The sequence below is a fragment of the Dendrobates tinctorius genome, unplaced genomic scaffold, assembly GCF_039654945.1.
Source record: "Dendrobates tinctorius isolate UK_male_01 unplaced genomic scaffold, ASM3965494v1 ptg000021l, whole genome shotgun sequence".
In the NCBI taxonomy this organism is placed as follows: domain Eukaryota; kingdom Metazoa; phylum Chordata; class Amphibia; order Anura; family Dendrobatidae; genus Dendrobates; species Dendrobates tinctorius.
In genome coordinates, this window is record NW_027361689.1 from 33,223,442 (window position 1) to 33,242,766 (window position 19,325).

Here is a 19,325-nt window from a genome sequence, read left to right on the forward strand (position 1 = left end):
TCCGAGCTCACAGTGGGCAGGATGGGGGTCTCCAGCACACTCACCTGCCTGACCCCGAGCTCACAGTGGGCAGGATGGGGGTCTGCAGCACTCTCACCTGCCTGACCCCGAGCTCACAGTGGGCAGGATGGGGGTCTCCAGCTCACGCTCCTGCCTGACCCCGAGCTCACAGTGGGCAGGATGGGGGTCTCCAGCACACTCACCTGCCTGACCCCGACCTCACAGTGGGCAGGATGGGGGTCTCCAGCTCGCGCTCGTGCCTGACCCCGAGCTCAAAGTGGGCAGGATGGGGGTCTCCAGCACACTCTGCTGCCTGACCCCGAGCTCACAGTGGGCAGGACGGGGGTCTCCAGCACACTCACATGCCTGACTCCGAGCTCACAGTGGGCAGGATGGGGGCCTCCAGCACACTCACCTGCCTGACTCAGAGCTCACAGTGGGCAGGATGGGCGTCTCCAGCACACTCTCCTGCCTGGCCCCAAGCTCACAGTGGGCAGGATGGGGGTCTCCAGCACACTCACCTGCCTGACCCCGAGCTCACAGTGGGAAGGATGGGGGTCTCCAGCACACTCTCCTGCCTGACCCCGAGCTCACAGTGGGCAGGATGGGGGTCTCCAGCACACTCACCTGCCTGACCCCGAGCTCACAGTGGGCAGGATGGGGGTCTCCAGCACACTCTCCTGCCTGACCCCGAGCTCACAGTGGGCAGCAGGGGGGTCTCCAGCTCACTCACCTGCCTGACCCCGAGCTCACAGTGGGCAGGATGGGGGTCTCCAGCACATTCACATGCCTGACCCCGAGCTGACAGTGGGCAGGATGGGGGTCTCCAGCACACTCTCCTGCCTGACCCCGAGCTCACAGTGGGCAGTACGGGGGTCTCCAGCACACTCACATGCCTGACTCCGAGCTCACAGTGGGCAGGATGGGGGTCTCCAGCTCACTCACCTGCCTGACCCCGAGCTGACAGTGGGCAGGATGGGGTTCTCCAGCCCACTCTCCTGCCTGACCACGAGCTCACAGTTGGCAGGATGGGGGTCTCCAGCACACTCAGCTGCCTGACCCCGAGCTCACAGTGGGCAGGATGGGGGTTTCCAGCACACTCACTTGCCTGACCCCGAGCTCACAGTGGGCACGATGGGGGTCTCCAGCTCACTCACCTGCCTGACCCCGAGCTCACAGTGGGCAGGATGGGGGTCTCCAGCTCACTCACCTGCCTGACCCCGAGCTGACAGTGGGCAGGATGGGGGTCTCCAGCACACTCTCCTGCCTGACCACGAGCTCACAGTGGGCAGGATGGGGGTCTCCAGCACACTCAGCTACCTGACCCCGAGCTCACAGTGGGCAGGATGGGGGTCTCTGGCACACTCTCCTGCCTGACCCCGAGCTCACAGTGGGCAGGATGGGGGTCTCCAGCACACTCAGCTGCCTGACCCCGAGCTCACAGTGGGCAGGATGGGGGTCTCTGGCACACTCTCCTGCCTGACCCCGAGCTCACAGTGGGCAGGATGGGGGTCTCCAGCTCACGCTCCTGCCTGACCCCGAGCTCACAGTGGGCAGGATGGGGGTCTCCAGCACACTCACCTGCCTGACCCCGAGCTCACAGTGGGCAGGATGGGGGTCTGCAGCACTCTCACCTGCCTGACCCCGAGATCACATTGGACAGGATGGGGGTCTCCAGCACACGCTCCTGCCTGACCCCTAGCTCACAGTGGGCAGGATGGGGGTCTCCAGCTCGCGCTCGTGCCTGACCCCGAGCTCACAGTGGGCAGGATGGGGGTCTCCAGCACACTCTCCTGCCTGACCCCGAGCTCACAGTGAGCAGAATGGGGGTCTCCAGCACACTCTCCTGCCTGACCCAGAGCTCACAGTGGGCAGGATGGGGGTCTCCAGCACACTCACCTGCCTCACCCCGAGCTCACAGTGGGCAGGATGGGGGTCTCCAGGACACTCTGCTGCCTGACCCCGAGCTCACAGTGGGCAGGACGGGGGTCTCCAGCACACTCACCTGCCTGACCCCGAGCTGACAGTGGGCAGGATGGGGGTCTCCAGCACATTCTCCTGCCTGACCCCGAGCTCACAGTGGGCAGGACGGGGGTCTCCAGCACACTCACCTGCCTGACCCCGAGCTCACAGTGGGCAGGATGGGGGTCTCCAGCTCACTCACCTGCCTGACCCCGAGCTCACAGTGGGCAGGATGGGGGTCTCCAGCTCACTCACCTGCCTGACCCCGAGCTGACAGTGGGCAGGATGGGGGTCTCCAGCACACTCTCCTGCCTCACCACGAGCTTACAGTGGGCAGGATGGGGGTCTCCAGCACACTCAGCTGCCTGACCCCGAGCTCACAGTGGGCAGGATGGGGGTCTCCACCACACTCACCTGCCTGACCCCGAGCTCACAGTGGGCAGGATGGGGGTCTCCAGCTCACTCACCTGCCTGACCCCGAGCTCACATTGGGCAGGATGGGGGTCTCCAGCTCACTCACCTGCCTGACCCCGAGCTGACAGTGAGCAGGATGGGGGTCTCCAGCCCACTCTCCTGCCTGACCCCGAGCTCACAGTGGACAGGATGGGGGTCTCCAGCACACTCACCTGCCTGACCCCGAGCTCACAGTGGGAAGGAAGGGGGTCTCCAGCACACTCTCTTGCCTGACCCCGAGCTCACAGTGGGCAGGGTGGGATGGGGGTCTCCAGCACACTCACCTGCCTGTCCCTGAGCTCACAGTGGGCAGGATGGGTGTCTCAAGCACACTCTCCTGCCTGACCCCCGAGCTCACAATGGTCAGGATGGGATCGGGGTCTCCAGCACACTCACCTGCCTGACCCCGAGCTCACAGTGGGCAGGATGGGGGTCTCAAGCACACTCTCCTGCCTGACCCCCGAGCTCACAGTGGGCAGGATGGGGGTCTCCAGCTCACTCACCTGCCTGACCCCGAGCTCACAGTGGGCAGGATGGGGGTCTCCAGCACATTTACCTGCCTGACCCCGAGCTGACATAGGGCAGGATGGGGGTCTCCAGCACACTCTCCTGCCTGACCCCGAGCTCACAGTGGGCAGGACGGGGGTCTCCAGCACACTCACATGCCTGACTCCGAGCTCACAGTGGGCAGGATGGGGGTCTCCAGCACACTCACCTGCCTGACCCAGAGCTCACAGTGGGCAGGATGGTCATCTCCAGCACACTCTCCTGCCTGGCCCCGAGCTCACAGTGGGCAGGATGGGGGTCTCCAGCACACTCACCTGCCTGACCCCGAGCTCACAGTGGGAAGGATGGGGGTCTCCAGCACACTCTCCTGCCTGACCCCGAGCTCACAATGGGCAGGATGGGGGTCTCCAGCACACTCACCTGCCTGACCCCGAGCTCACAGTGGGCAGGATTGGGGTCTCAAGCACACTCTCCTGCCTGACCCCGAGCTCACAGTGGGCAGGATGGGGGTCTCCAGCTCACTCACCTGCCTGACCCTGAGCTCACAGTGGGGAGGATGGGGGTCACCAGCACACTCACCTGCCTGACCCCGAGCTCACAGTGGGCAGGATGGGGGTCTCCAGCACACTCACCTGCCTAACTCCGAGCTCACAGTGGGCAGGATGGGGGTCTCCAGCACACTCTCCTGCCTGACACCGAGCTTACAGTGGGCAGGATGGGGGTCTCCAGCTCACTCACCTGCCTGACCCCGAGCTCACAGTGGACAGGATGGGGGTCTCCAGCTCACTCACCTGCCTGACCCCGAGCTGACAGTGGGCAGGATGGGGGTCTCCAACACACTCAGCTGCCTGACCCCGAGCTCACAGAGGGCAGGATGGGGGTCTCCAGCACACTCTCCTGCCTGACCCCGAGCTCACAGTGGGCAGGATGGGGGTCTCCAGCACACTCTCCTGCCTGGCCCCGAGCTCACAGTTGGCAGGATGGGGGTCTCCAGCACACTCTCCTGCCTGGCCCCGAGCTCACAGTGGGCAGGATGGGGGTCTCCAGCACACTCACCTGCCTGACCCCGAGCTCACAGTGGGCAGGATGGGGGTCTGCAGCACTCTCACCTGCCTGACCCCGAGCTCACAGTGGGCAGGATGGGGGTCTCCAGCTCACGCTCCTGCCTGACCCCGAGCTCACAGTGGGCAGGATGGGGGTCTCCAGCACACTCACCTGCCTGACCCCGACCTCACAGTGGGCAGGATGGGGGTCTCCAGCTCGCGCTCGTGCCTGACCCCGAGCTCACAGTGGGCAGGATGGGGGTCTCCAGCACACTCTGCTGCCTGACCCCGAGCTCACAGTGGGCAGGACGGGGGTCTCCAGCACACTCACATGCCTGACTCCGAGCTCACAGTGGGCAGGATGGGGGTCTCCAGCACACTCACCTGCCTGACTCAGAGCTCACAGTGGGCAGGATGGGCGTCTCCAGCACACTCTCCTGCCTGGCCCCAAGCTCACAGTGGGCAGGATGGGGGTCTCCAGCACACTCACCTGCCTGACCCCGAGCTCACAGTGGGAAGGATGGGGGTCTCCAGCACACTCTCCTGCCTGACCCCGAGCTCACAGTGGGCAGGATGGGGGTCTCCAGCACACTCACCTGCCTGACCCCGAGCTCACAGTGGGCAGGATGGGGGTCTCCAGCACACTCTCCTGCCTGACCCCGAGCTCACAGTGGGCAGGAGGGGGGTCTCCAGCTCACTCACCTGCCTGACCCCGAGCTCACAGTGGGCAGGATGGGGGTCTCCAGCACATTCACATGCCTGACCCCGAGCTGACAGTGGGCAGGATGGGGGTCTCCAGCACACTCTCCTGCCTGACCCCGAGCTCACAGTGGGCAGTACGGGGGTCTCCAGCACACTCACATGCCTGACTCCGAGCTCACAGTGGGCACGATGGGGGTCTCCAGCTCACTCACCTGCCTGACCCCGAGCTGACAGTGGGCAGGATGGGGTTCTCCAGCCCACTCTCCTGCCTGACCACGAGCTCACAGTTGGCAGGATGGGGGTCTCCAGCACACTCAGCTGCCTGACCCCGAGCTCACAGTGGGCAGGATGGGGGTTTCCAGCACACTCACCTGCCTGACCCCGAGCTCACAGTGGGCACGATGGGGGTCTCCAGCTCACTCACCTGCCTGACCCCGAGCTCACAGTGGGCAGGATGGGGGTCTCCAGCTCACTCACCTGCCTGACCCCGAGCTGACAGTGGGCAGGATGGGGGTCTCCAGCACACTCTCCTGCCTGACCACGAGCTCACAGTGGGCAGGATGGGGGTCTCCAGCACACTCAGCTGCCTGACCCCGAGCTCACAGTGGGCAGGATGGGGGTCTCTGGCACACTCTCCTGCCTGACCCCGAGCTCACAGTGGGCAGGATGGGGGTCTCCAGCACACTCAGCTGCCTGACCCCGAGCTCACAGTGGGCAGGATGGGGGTCTCTGGCACACTCTCCTGCCTGACCCCGAGCTCACAGTGGGCAGGATGGGGGTCTCCAGCTCACGCTCCTGCCTGACCCCGAGCTCACAGTGGGCAGGATGGGGGTCTCCAGCACACTCACCTGCCTGACCCCGAGCTCACAGTGGGCAGGATGGGGGTCTGCAGCACTCTCACCTGCCTGACCCCGAGATCACATTGGACAGGATGGGGGTCTCCAGCACACGCTCCTGCCTGACCCCGAACTCACAGTGGGCAGGATGGGGGTCTCCAGCTCGCGCTCGTGCCTGACCCCGAGCTCACAGTGGGCAGGATGGGGGTCTCCAGCACACTCTCCTGCCTGACCCCGAGCTCACAGTGAGCAGGATGGGGGTCTCCAGCACACTCTCCTGCCTGACCCCGAGCTCACAGTGGGCAGGATGGGGGTCTCCAGCACACTCACCTGCCTCACCCCGAGCTCACAGTGGGCAGGATGGGGGTCTCCAGGACACTCTGCTGCCTGACCCCGAGCTCACAGTGGGCAGGACGGGGGTCTCCAGCACACTCACCTGCCTGACCCCGAGCTGACAGTGGGCAGGATGGGGGTCTCCAGCACACTCTCCTGCCTGACCCCGAGCTCACAGTGGGCAGGACGGGGGTCTCCAGCACACTCACCTGCCTGACCCCGAGCTCACAGTGGGCAGGATGGGGGTCTCCAGCTCACTCACCTGCCTGACCCCGAGCTCACAGTGGGCAGGATGGGGGTCTCCAGCTCACTCACCTGCCTGACCCCGAGCTGACAGTGGGCAGGATGGGGGTCTCCAGCACACTCTCCTGCCTCACCACGAGCTTACAGTGGGCAGGATGGGGGTCTCCAGCACACTCAGCTGCCTGACCCCGAGCTCACAGTGGGCAGGATGGGGGTCTCCACCACACTCACCTGCCTGACCCCGAGCTCACAGTGGGCAGGATGGGGGTCTCCAGCTCACTCACCTGCCTGACTCCGAGCTCACAGTGGGCAGGATGGGGGTCTCCAGCTCACTCACCTGCCTGACCCCGAGCTGACAGTGAGCAGGATGGGGGTCTCCAGCCCACTCTCCTGCCTGACCCCGAGCTCACAGTGGACAGGATGGGGGTCTCCAGCACACTCACCTGCCTGACCCCGAGCTCACAGTGGGAAGGATGGGGGTCTCCAGCACACTCTCTTGCCTGACCCCGAGCTCACAGTGGGCAGGGTGGGATGGGGGTCTCCAGCACACTCACCTGCCTGTCCCCGAGCTCACAGTGGGCAGGATGGGTGTCTCAAGCACACTCTCCTGCCTGACCCCCGAGCTCACAGTGGGCAGGATGGGATCGGGGTCTCCAGCACACTCACCTGCCTGACCCCGAGCTCACAGTGGGCAGGATGGGGGTCTCAAGCACACTCTCCTGCCTGACCCCCGAGCTCACAGTGGGCAGGATGGGGGTCTCCAGCTCACTCACCTGCCTGACCCCGAGCTCACAGTGGGCAGGATGGGGGTCTCCAGCACATTTACCTGCCTGACCCCGAGCTGACAGAGGGCAGGATGGGGTCTCCAGCACACTCTCCTGCCTGACCCCGAGCTCACAGTGGGCAGGACGGGGGTCTCCAGCACACTCACATGCCTGACTCCGAGCTCACAGTGGGCAGGATGGGGGTCTCCAGCACACTCACCTGCCTGACCCAGAGCTCACAGTGGGCAGGATGGGCGTCTCCAGCACACTCTCCTGCCTGGCCCCGAGCTCACAGTGGGCAGGATGGGGGTCCCCAGCACACTCACCTGCCTGACCCCGAGCTCACAGTGGGAAGGATGGGGGTCTCCAGCACACTCTCCTGCCTGACCCCGAGCTCACAATGGGCAGGATGGGGGTCTCCAGCACACTCACCTGCCTGACCCCGAGCTCACAGTGGGCAGGATTGGGGTCTCAAGCACACTCTCCTGCCTGACCCCGAGCTCACAGTGGGCAGGATGGGGGTCTCCAGCTCACTCACCTGCCTGACCCCGAGCTCACAGTGGGCAGGATGGGGGTCACCAGCACACTCACCTGCCTGACCCCGAGCTCACAGTGGGCAGGATGGGGGTCTCCAGCACACTCACCTGCCTGACTCCGAGCTCACAGTGGGCAGGATGGGGGTCTCCAGCACACTCTCCTGCCTGACACCGAGCTTACAGTGGGCAGGATGGGGGTCTCCAGCTCACTCACCTGCCTGACCCCGAGCTCACAGTGGACAGGATGGGGGTCTCCAGCTCACTCACCTGCCTGACCCCGAGCTGACAGTGGGCAGGATGGGGGTCTCCAGCACACTCAGCTGCCTGACCCCGAGCTCACAGTGGGCAGGATGGGGGTCTCCAGCACACTCTCCTGCCTGACCCCGAGCTCACAGTGGGCAGGATGGGGGTCTCCAGCACACTCTCCTGCCTGGCCCCGAGCTCACAGTTGGCAGGATGGGGGTCTCCAGCACACTCTCCTTCCTGGCCCCGAGCTCACAGTGGGCAGGATGGGGGTCTCCAGCACACTCACCTGCCTGACCCCGAGCTCACAGTGGGAAGGATGGGGGTGTCCAGCACACTCTCCTGCCTGACCCCGAGCTCACAGTGGGCAGGATGTGGGTCTCCGGCTCACTCACCTGCCTGACCCCGAGCTCACAGTGGGCAGGATGGGGGTCTCCAGCACATTCACCTGCCTGACCCCGAGCTGACAGTGGGCAGGATGGGGGTCTCCAGCACACTCTCCTGCCTGACCTCGAGCTCACAGTGGGCAGGACGGGGGTCTCCAGCACACTCACATGCCTAACTCCGAGCTCACAGTGGGCAGGATGGGGGTCTCCAGCACACTCACCTGCCTGACCCAGAGCTCACAGTGGGCAGGATGGGCGTCTCCAGCACACTCTGCTGCCTGGCCCCAAGCTCACAGTAGGCAGGATGGGGGTCTCCAGCACACTCACCTGCCTGACCCCGAGCTCACAGTGTGAAGGATGGGGGTCTCCAGCACACTCTCCTGCCTGACCCCGAGCTCACAGTGGGCAGGATGGGGGTCTCCAGCACACTCACCTGCCTGACCCCGAGCTCACAGTGGGCAGGATGGGGGTCTCAAGCACACTCTCCTTCCTGAACCCGAGCTCACAGTGGGCAGGATGGGGGTCTCCAGCTCACTCACCTGCCTGACCCCGAGCTCACAGTGGGCAGGATGGGGGTCTCCAGCACATTCACATGCCTGACCCCGAGCTGACAGTGGGCAGGATGGGGGTCTCCAGCACACTCTCCTGCCTGACCCCGAGCTCACAGTGGGCAGTACGGGGGTGTCCAGCACACTCACATGCCTGACTCCGAGCTCACAGTGGGCAGGATGGGGGTCTCCAGCACACTCACCTGCCTGACCCCGAGCTCACAGTGGGCAGGATGGGGGTCTCCAGCTCACTCACCTGCCTGACCCCGAGCTGACAGTGGGCAGGATGGGGTTCTCCAGCCCACTCTCCTGCCTGACCACGAGCTCACAGTTGGCAGGATGGGGGTCTCCAGCACACTCAGCTCCCTGACCCCGAGCTCACAGTGGGCAGGATGGGGGTCTCCAGCACACTCACCTGCCTGACCCCGAGCTCACAGTGGGAAGGATGGGGGTGTCCAGCACACTCTCCTGCCTGACCCCGAGCTCACAGTGGGCAGGATGTGGGTCTCCGGCTCACTCACCTGCCTGACCCCGAGCTCACAGTGGGCAGGATGGGGGTCTCCAGCACATTCACCTGCCTGACCCCGAGCTGACAGTGGGCAGGATGGGGGTCTCCAGCACACTCTCCTGCCTGACCTCGAGCTCACAGTGGGCAGGACGGGGGTCTCCAGCACACTCACATGCCTAACTCCGAGCTCACAGTGGGCAGGATGGGGGTCTCCAGCACACTCACCTGCCTGACCCAGAGCTCACAGTGGGCAGGATGGGCGTCTCCAGCACACTCTGCTGCCTGGCCCCAAGCTCACAGTAGGCAGGATGGGGGTCTCCAGCATACTCACCTGCCTGACCCCGAGCTCACAGTGTGAAGGATGGGGGTCTCCAGCACACTCTCCTGCCTGACCCCGAGCTCACAGTGGGCAGGATGGGGGTCTCCAGCACACTCACCTGCCTGACCCCGAGCTCACAGTGGGCAGGATGGGGGTCTCAAGCACACTCTCCTTCCTGAACCCGAGCTCACAGTGGGCAGGATGGGGGTCTCCAGCTCACTCACCTGCCTGACCCCGAGCTCACAGTGGGCAGGATGGGGGTCTCCAGCACATTCACATGCCTGACCCCGAGCTGACAGTGGGCAGGATGGGGGTCTCCAGCACACTCTCCTGCCTGACACCGGGCTCACAGTGGGCAGTACGGGGGTGTCCAGCACACTCACATGCCTGACTCCGAGCTCACAGTGGGCAGGATGGGGGTCTCCAGCACACTCACCTGCCTGACCCCGAGCTCACAGTGGGCAGGATGGGGGTCTCCAGCTCACTCACCTGCCTGACCCCGAGCTGACAGTGGGCAGGATGGGGTTCTCCAGCCCACTCTCCTGCCTGACCACGAGCTCACAGTTGGCAGGATGGGGGTCTCCAGCACACTCAGCTGCCTGACCCCGAGCTCACAGTGGGCAGGATGGGGGTCTCCAGCACACTCACCTGCCTGACACCGAGCTCACAGTGGGCACGATGGGGGTTTCCAGCTCACTCACCTGCCTGACCCCGAGCTCACAGTGGGCAGGATGGGGGTCTCCAGCTCACTCACCTGCCTGACCCCGAGCTGACAGTGGGCAGGATGGGGGTCTCCAGCACACTCTCCTGCCTGACCACGAGCTCACAGTGGGCAGGATGGGGGTCTTCAGCACACTCAGCTGCCTGACCCCGAGCTCACAGTGGGCAGGATGGGGGTCTCCGGCACACTCTCCTGCCTGACCCCGAGCTCACAGTGGGCAGGATGGGGGTCTCCAGCACACTCACCTGCCTGACCCCGAGCTCACAGTGGGCAGGATGGGGGTCTCCAGCACACTCACTTGCCTGACTCCGAGCTCACAGTGGGTACGATGGGGGTCTCCAGCACACTCTCCTGCCTGACCCCGAGCTCACAGTGGGCAGGATGTTGGTCTCCAGTACACTCACCTGCCTGACTCCGAGCTCACAGTGGGCAGGATGGGGGTCTCCAGCACACTCACCTGCCTGACTCCGAGCTCACAGTGGGCAAGATGGGGGTCTCCAGCACACTCTCCTGCCTGACCCCAAGCTCACAGTGGGCAGGATGGGGGTCTCCAGCACACTCACCTGCCTGACTCCGAGCTCACAGTGGGCAGGATGGGGGTCTCCAGCACACTCACCTGCCTGACTCTGAGCTCACAGTGGGCAGGATGGGGGTCTCCAGCACACTCACCTGCCTGACGCCGAGCTCACAGTGGGCAGGATGGGGGTCTGCAGCACTCTCAACTGCCTGACCCCGAGCTCACAGTGGGCAGGATGGGGGTCTCCAGCTCACGATCCTGCCTGACCCCGAGCTCACAGTGGGCAGGATGGGGGTCTCCAGCACACTCTCCTGCCTGACCCCGAGCTCACAGTGGGCAGGATGGGGTTCTCCAGCACACTCTCCTGCCTGACCGCGAGCTCACAGTTGGCAGAATGGGGGTCTCCAGCACACTCTCTTGCCTGACCCCGAGCTCACAGTGGGCAGGATGGGGGTCTCCAGCACACTCTCCTGCCAGACCCCGAGCTCACAGTGGGCAGAATGGGGGTCTCCAATACACTCTCCTGCCTGACCCCGAGCTCACAGTGGGCAGGATGGGGGTCTCCAGCACACTCACCTGCCTGACCCCCGAGCTCACAGTGGGCAGGATGGGGGTCTCCAGAACACTCTGCTGCCTGACCCCGAGCTCACAGTGGGCAGGATGGGGGTCTCCAGCACACTCACCTGCCTGACTCCGAGCTCACAGTGGGCAGGATGGGGGTCTCCAGCACACTCACCTGCCTGACCCCGAGCTCACAGTGGGCAGGATGGGGGTCTGCAGCACTCTCACCTGCCTGACCCCGAGCTCACAGTGGGCAGGATGGGGGTCTCCAGCACACTCACCTGCCTGACCCCGACCTCAAAGTGGGCAGGATGGGGGTCTCCAGCTCGCGCTAGTGCCTGACCCCGAGCTCACAGTGGGCAGGATGGGGGTCTCCAGCACACTCTGCTGCCTGACCCCGAGCTCACAGTGGGCAGGACGGGGGTCTCCAGCACACTCACATGCCTGACTCCGAGCTCACAGTGGGCAGGATGGGGGTCTCCAGCACACTCACCTGCCTGACTCAGAGCTCACAGTGGGCAGGATGGGCGTCTCCAGCACACTCTCCTGCCTGGCCCCAAGCTCACATTGGGCAGGATGGGGGTCTCCAGCACACTCGCCTGCCTGACCCCGAGCTCACAGTGGGAAGGATGGGGGTCTCCAGCACACTCTCCTGCCTGACCCCGAGCTCACAGTGGGCAGGATGGGGGTCTCCAGCACACTCACCTGCCTGACCCCGAGCTCACAGTGGGCAGGATGGGGGTCTCCAGCACACTCTCCTGCCTGACCCCGAGCTCACAGTGGGCAGGAGGGGGGTTTCCAGCTCACTCACCTGCCTGACCCCGAGCTCACAGTGGGCAAGATGGGGGTCTCCAGCACATTCACATGCCTGACCCCGAGCTGACAGTGGGCAGGATGGGGGTCTCCAGCACACTCTCCTGCCTGACCCCGAGCTCACAGTGGGCAGTACGGGGGTCTCCAGCACACTCTCATGCCTGACTCCGAGCTCACAGTGGGCAGGATGGGGGTCACCAGCTCACTCACCTGCCTGACCCCGAGCTCACAGTGGGCAGGATGGGGGTCTCCAGCTCACTCACCTGCCTGACCCCGAGCTGACAGTGGGCAGGATGGGGTTCTCCAGCCCACTCTCCTGCCTGACCACGAGCTCACAGTTGGCAGAATGGGGGTCTCCAGCACGCTCAGCTGCCTGACTCCGAGCTCACAGTGGGCAGGATGGGGGTCTCCAGCACACTCACCTGCCTGACCCCGAGCTCACAGTGGGCACGATGGGGGTCTCCAGCTCACTCACCTGCCTGACCCCGAGCTCACAGTGGGCAGGATGGGGGTCTCCAGCTCACTCACCTGCCTGACCCCGAGCTGACAGTGGGCAGGATGTGGGTCTCCAGCACACTCTCCTGTCTGACCACGAGCTCACAGTGGGCAGGATGGGGGTCGCCAGCACACTCAGCTGCCTGACCCCGAGCTCACAGTGGGCAGGATGGGGGTCTCTGGCCCACTCTCCTGCCTGACCCCGAGCTCACAGTGGGCAGGATGGGGGTCTCCAGCACACTCAGCTGCCTGACCCCGAGCTCACAGTGGGCAGGATGGGGGTCTGCAGCACTCTCACCTGCCTGACCCCGAGCTCACAGTGGGCAGGATGGGGGTCTCCAGCACACTCAGCTGCCTGACCCCGAGCTCACAGTGGGCAGGATGGGGGTCTCCAGCTCACTCACCTGCCTGACCCCGAGCTCACAGTGGGCAGGATGGGGGTCTCCAGCACACTCTCCTGCCTGACCCCGAGCTCACAGTGGGCAGGATGGGGGTCTCCCGCACACTCATAGTGTCACACAGCTCCTCGGCCTCTGTCACTCTGCGTTTGGCTTTTTTTAGATCTACTATTGGTTTGTTGTTTTTCACCTGTTGTGGTAGAGAACTGATATAACTGAGTCCTGGGAGTCATCACTAAAGATCTCGCTGTAAGTCAGACAGCTGGGCTGATCCATAGACAGCAGTCCTATGTAAATGCGTAAACAATGGTCACACATCGAGCTACTTATCTATGTGTCTAGCGATTATGTTTTTAAGGAGCTAGCTATTAGTTACATTAATTAAATTATCAGAGTATGAATTCATCTAGTTAATATATATATATATACTGGCAGCAGCTCTGGCAAAAGACAGGGTATGAAGCAGCAACTAAAAGAGTAAGAACAAAAACTTCTGCTTCTAATCGCCACATTGGCGACGTTTCGGTTCTTGAAAACGCTGCCAGTTTCAGAGATTATAAGCTTGAGTTTTTACATGTTTTTGCCTCCTTTCTCTCATATAATATATGTAACCAATGTTTATTTGGTCCTGCCAATAAAGCTTTTTTACATTTGAATATCTATCTATCTATCTATCTATCCATTATCTATCATCTATCTATCTATCTATATTAATTCAATTACTGGAATGTATGAGTTTAGAGTTCAATAATTATGTGGCACGTATATTACATATATATATATATATATCACAGCAATCTCCTTAAACTCCAATGTTCCAGTAATTGAATAAACTTGACCCAATATATAGAGGATTCAGTAGACTGATCACAATAAGCACACATATACACAGACATATACACACACATATATACAGACATATATACAGACATATATACACACATATATACACACATATATACAGACATATATACACACATATATACAGACATATATACAGACATATATACAGACATATATACACATATATATACACACATATATACAGACATATATACAGACATATATACAGACATATATACAGACATATATACACACATATATACACACATATATACAGACATATATACACACATATATACAGACATATATACAGATATATACAGACATATATACACACATATATACACACATATATACAGATATATATACACACATTATACAGACATATATACACACATATATACACACATATATACACACATATATACACACATATATACACACATATATACACACATATATACACACATTATACAGACATATATACACACATATATACACACATATATACACACATATATACACACATATATACACACATTATACAGACATATATACACACATATATACACACATGTATACACACATTATACAGACATATATACACACATATATACACACATATATACACACATATATACACACATTATACAGACATATATACACACATATATACACACATATATACAGACATATATACACACATATATACACACATATATACACACATATATACACACATATATACAGACATATATACAGACATATATACAGACATATATACACACATATATACAGACATATATATACAGACATATATACACACATATATACAGACATATATACACACATATATACACACATATATACAGACATATATACAGACATATATACACACATATATACAGACATATATACAGACATATATATACAGACATATATACACACATATATACAGACATATATACACACATATATACACACATATATACACACATTATACAGACATATATACACACATATATACACACATATATACAGACATATATACACACATATATACAGACATATATATACAGACATATATACACACATATATACAGACATATATACAGACATATACACACATATATACACACATATATACAGACATATATACACACATTATACAGACATATATACAGACATATATACACACATATATACAGACATATATACACATATATATACAGACATATATACACACATATATACACACATATATACACACATATATACACACATATATACACACATATATACACACATATATACAGACATATACACACATATATACACACATATATACACACATATATACACACATATATACAGACATATATACACACATATATACACACATATATACAGACATATATACAGACATATATATACAGACATATATACACATATATATACACACATATATACACACATATATACAGACATATATACACACATATATACACACATATATACAGACATATATACACACATATATACACACATATATACAGACATATATACAGACATATATATACAGACATATATACACATATATATACAGACATATATACACACATATATACACACATATATACACACATATATACAGACATATATACACACATTATACAGACATATATACAGACATATATACACACATATATACAGACATATATACACATATATATACAGACATATATACACACATATATACACACATATATACACACATATATACACACATATATACACACATATATACACACATATATACAGACATATATACACACATTATACAGACATATATACAGACATATACACACATATATACAGACATATATACACACATTATACAGACATATATACAGACATATACACACATATATACACACATATATACAGACATATATTCAGATATCTGCCACTCTTCTCGGGCAGAGCCCCCTTGATCCCCTCTGATCCCCCCTTACACAGTGCTGGGGTCTGGGGCTGCACTGATTATGGACAGGATGGATCTTTACATTCGCTGTGTGGACAGATCAGACCTGACAAGGTGACAGCCGGACAGTCCCGTGATGGCTCACTCCTGACTGTGTCCATACACACACGGCGGCTGCTGTGCGGCAGCTCCTGTCCTCATCCCGGATTACTGTCCATAGCAGCACATCCTCACACTGCAGCCACAGTGCGGCTCCTCTGCTGTTCTCACGTATTTTCCATGTGTTTTTCGTTATTCTGTCATTTCCCATCCTTTTTCACTCCACCACAGTCTTTATTCTGGTTTTACACCTTTCTTACCTTCTGCTATTCTCCTAATTCCACCTGCTCGAGATTACACTGTGGAAGCCATCCTACACAGCAGAGCCGAATCATTCCACCCCCACATTACCTTCTGTATATGATCGCACTCACTATACAAGTCCTATATTATCCATATGTATCCTTCACATTACCTAGCCTACAATCTTCTGCAGTCCCACCCTCATCACACCTTTTTCTTCCTGCCTACCCTGCCGGTCTCTCTGCCCCTTCATACCATGTCTTAATGATCCCACCTCAGCTTCCCTGTCTACCCTAGCCCTAGCCAACATTGCCTCCATACCCTGCCCATCGCCTCCTCCACCCTAACCTGCCTTTTCCATTTTACATTATCCTACCTATCATGGACTTTTCCCACCTTCCAAACCTTTCCCCCTCCTTTCCTTGTTACAATTTATCCAAACTAAATCCTAACTACCCCACAGATCATTTCCAGGTATTTCTGTTACTTCCTACCCTGCCCCATCCAAGCTGCCACTTTCTCAATGTTACCCCTGCCCCATCCTGCTCTGGTTACTTCCACCAAACCAAGAGACTTTGCCATAAGGACCCTACTGTGGACCCTTCAGTCTAAGTACTCTAAACCTACCCCTTCTTACCATTTCTCTGGAATCCCCCAAGCTTATTCTACAGAGGTAGATGTAAGAGATATCTGTAGGATGGGACACACCTGAGCTGATTAAAGTCCACTCTGTCTTTGGTGATATTGGAGTGCTGCCTTCTTTTTTCATTTTTATATATTTTTCAAAAACGGGATATTTTGCCTGGAAGGCCTAGCACCCATCACCTATGTATTATCAATAGTGTGCTTCCATATACTGTGTGTATGTATATATATATATATATATATATACACTATTTATAAGTGATATTGTTAAGAAAGCTATACCAAAGATATTACTTATTTCACCATCCTAAGAGTACATCATATTCTATCCTATATACCACTATCCTGCCCATACCACTGTCCCACTGATATCACTTATCCTTTACCTACCCTGATGCCATCTACTCTAGATTTTGCTATTTACTCCCCCATGCCTTATCCTATACTACAGTCCAGTTTTCCTTCTCCACCTTATCCTTTCCTGCACTTTAACCTAACTAATCCTTCACCTAAAATCTGTACATTAGAACCAAACACCAGATGCTGCGGCAGTTTCAGAAGTCCAACATTGGGACACGCTGGGATGTTTGCACATTGCTCAGTGTGAGCCCCTGTCTCTCCCTCTCTGCCCCTCTCTGTCCCTGTCTCTCCCTCTCTGCCCCTCTCTGTCCCTTTCTTCCCCGCTCTGCTCCCTGTCTCTCCCTGTCTGCTCTCTGTCTCTCCCTGTCTGCTCTCTGTCTCTCCCTGTCTCTCTCTGTCTGCTCCCTGTCTTTCCCTGTCTGCTCTCTGTCTCTCCCTGTCTGCCCCTGTCTGCCCCTGTCTGCCCCTCTCTCCCTGTCTCTCCATGTCTCTCCCTGTCTGCTCCCTGTCTCTCCCTCTCTGCCCCTTTCTTCCCCTCTCTGCTCCCTGTCTGCTCCCTGTCTCTCCCTGTCTCTCCCTGTCTGCTCTCTGTCTCTCCCTGTCTGCTCTCTCTCTCTCCCTGTCTCTCTCTGTCTGCTCCCTGTCTCTCCCTGTCTGCTCTCTGTCTCTCCCTGTCTGCCCCTGTCTGCCCCTCTCTCCCTGTCTCTCCATGTCTCTCCCTGTCTGCTCCCTGTCTCTCCCTCTCTGCCCCTTTCTTCCCCTCTCTGCCCCTGTCTCTCCCTCTCTGCCCCTTTCTTCCCCTCTCTGCTCCCTGTCTGCTCCCTGTCTCTCCCTGTCTCTCCCTGTCTCTCCCTCTCTGCCCCTGTCTCCCCTGTCTGCTCCCTGTCTGCTCTCTGTCTCTCCCTGTCTCTCCCTGTCTGCTCCCTGTCTCTCCCTGTCTCTCCCTGTCTCTCCCCCTGTCTGCTCCCTGTCTCTCCCTGTCTCTCCCTGTCTGCTCCCTGTCTCTCCCTGTCTGCTCCCTGTCTCTCCCTGTCTGCTCCCTCTCTCTCCCTGTCTGCTCTCTGTCTCTCCCTGTCTCTCCCTGTCTCTCCCCCTGTCTGCTCCCTGTCTCTCCCTGTCTCTCCCTGTCTGCTCCCTATCTCTCCCTGTCTCTCCCTGTCTCTCCCTGTCTGCTCCCTCTCTCTCCCTGTCTGCTCCCTGTCTCTCCCTGTCTGCTCCCTATCTTCTCCCTGTCTATCCCTGTCTGATCCCTCTCTCCCTGTCACTCCCTGTCTCTACCTGTCTGCTCCCTGTCTCTCCCTGTCTGCCCCTCTCTTCCTGTCTCTCCCTGTCTCTCCCTGTCTGCTCCCTGTCTCTCCCTGTCTGCTCCCTGTCTCTCCCTGTCTGCTCCCTCTCTCTCCCTGTCTCTCCCTGTCTGCTCCCTCTCTCCCTGTCTCTCCCTGTCTGCTCCCTATCTTCTCCCTGTCACTCCCTGTCTCTCCCTGTCTGCTCCCTGTCTCTCCCTGTCTGCTTCTTGTCTCTCCCTGTCTCTCCCTCTCTGCCCCTGTCTCTCCCTGTCTCTCCCTGTCTGCCCCTCTCTCCCTGTCTCTCCATGTCTCTCCCTGTCTGCTTCTTGTCTCTCCCTGTCTCTCCCTCTCTGCCCCTGTCTCTCCCTGTCTCTCCCTGTCTGCCCCTCTCTCCCTGTCTCTCCCTGTCTGCCCCTCTCTCCCTGTCTCTCCATGTCTCTCCCTCTCTGCCCCTTTCTTCCCCTCTCTGCCCCTGTCTCTCCCTCTCTGCCCCTTTCTTCCCCTCTCTGCTCCCTGTCTCTCCCTGTCTGCTCCCTGTCTCTCCCTGTCTCTCCCTCTCTGCCCCTGTCTCTCCCTGTCTGCTCCCTGTCTCTCCCTGTCTGCTCCCTGTCTCTCCCTGTCTGCTCCCTGTCTGCTCCCTATCTCTCCCTGTCTGCTCCCTATCTTCTCCCTGTCTATCCCTGTCTGCTCCCTCTCTCCCTGTCTCTCCCTGTCTGCTCCCTGTCTCTCCCTGTCTGCTCCGTCTGCTCTCTGTCTCTCCCTCTCTTCCCCTGTCTCTCCCTGTCTCTGCCTGTCTGCTCTCTGTCTCTCCCTGTCTGCTCCCTGTCTCTCCCTGTCTGCCCCTCTCTCCCTGTCTCTCCCTGGCTCTGCCCCTGTCTCTCCCTGTCTGCCCCTCTCTCCCTCTCTGCCCCTGTCTCTCCCTGTCTGCCTGTTTTTCCTCCACTGTGGATTCAGAGGGTGGAATAAGCACGTGTCAT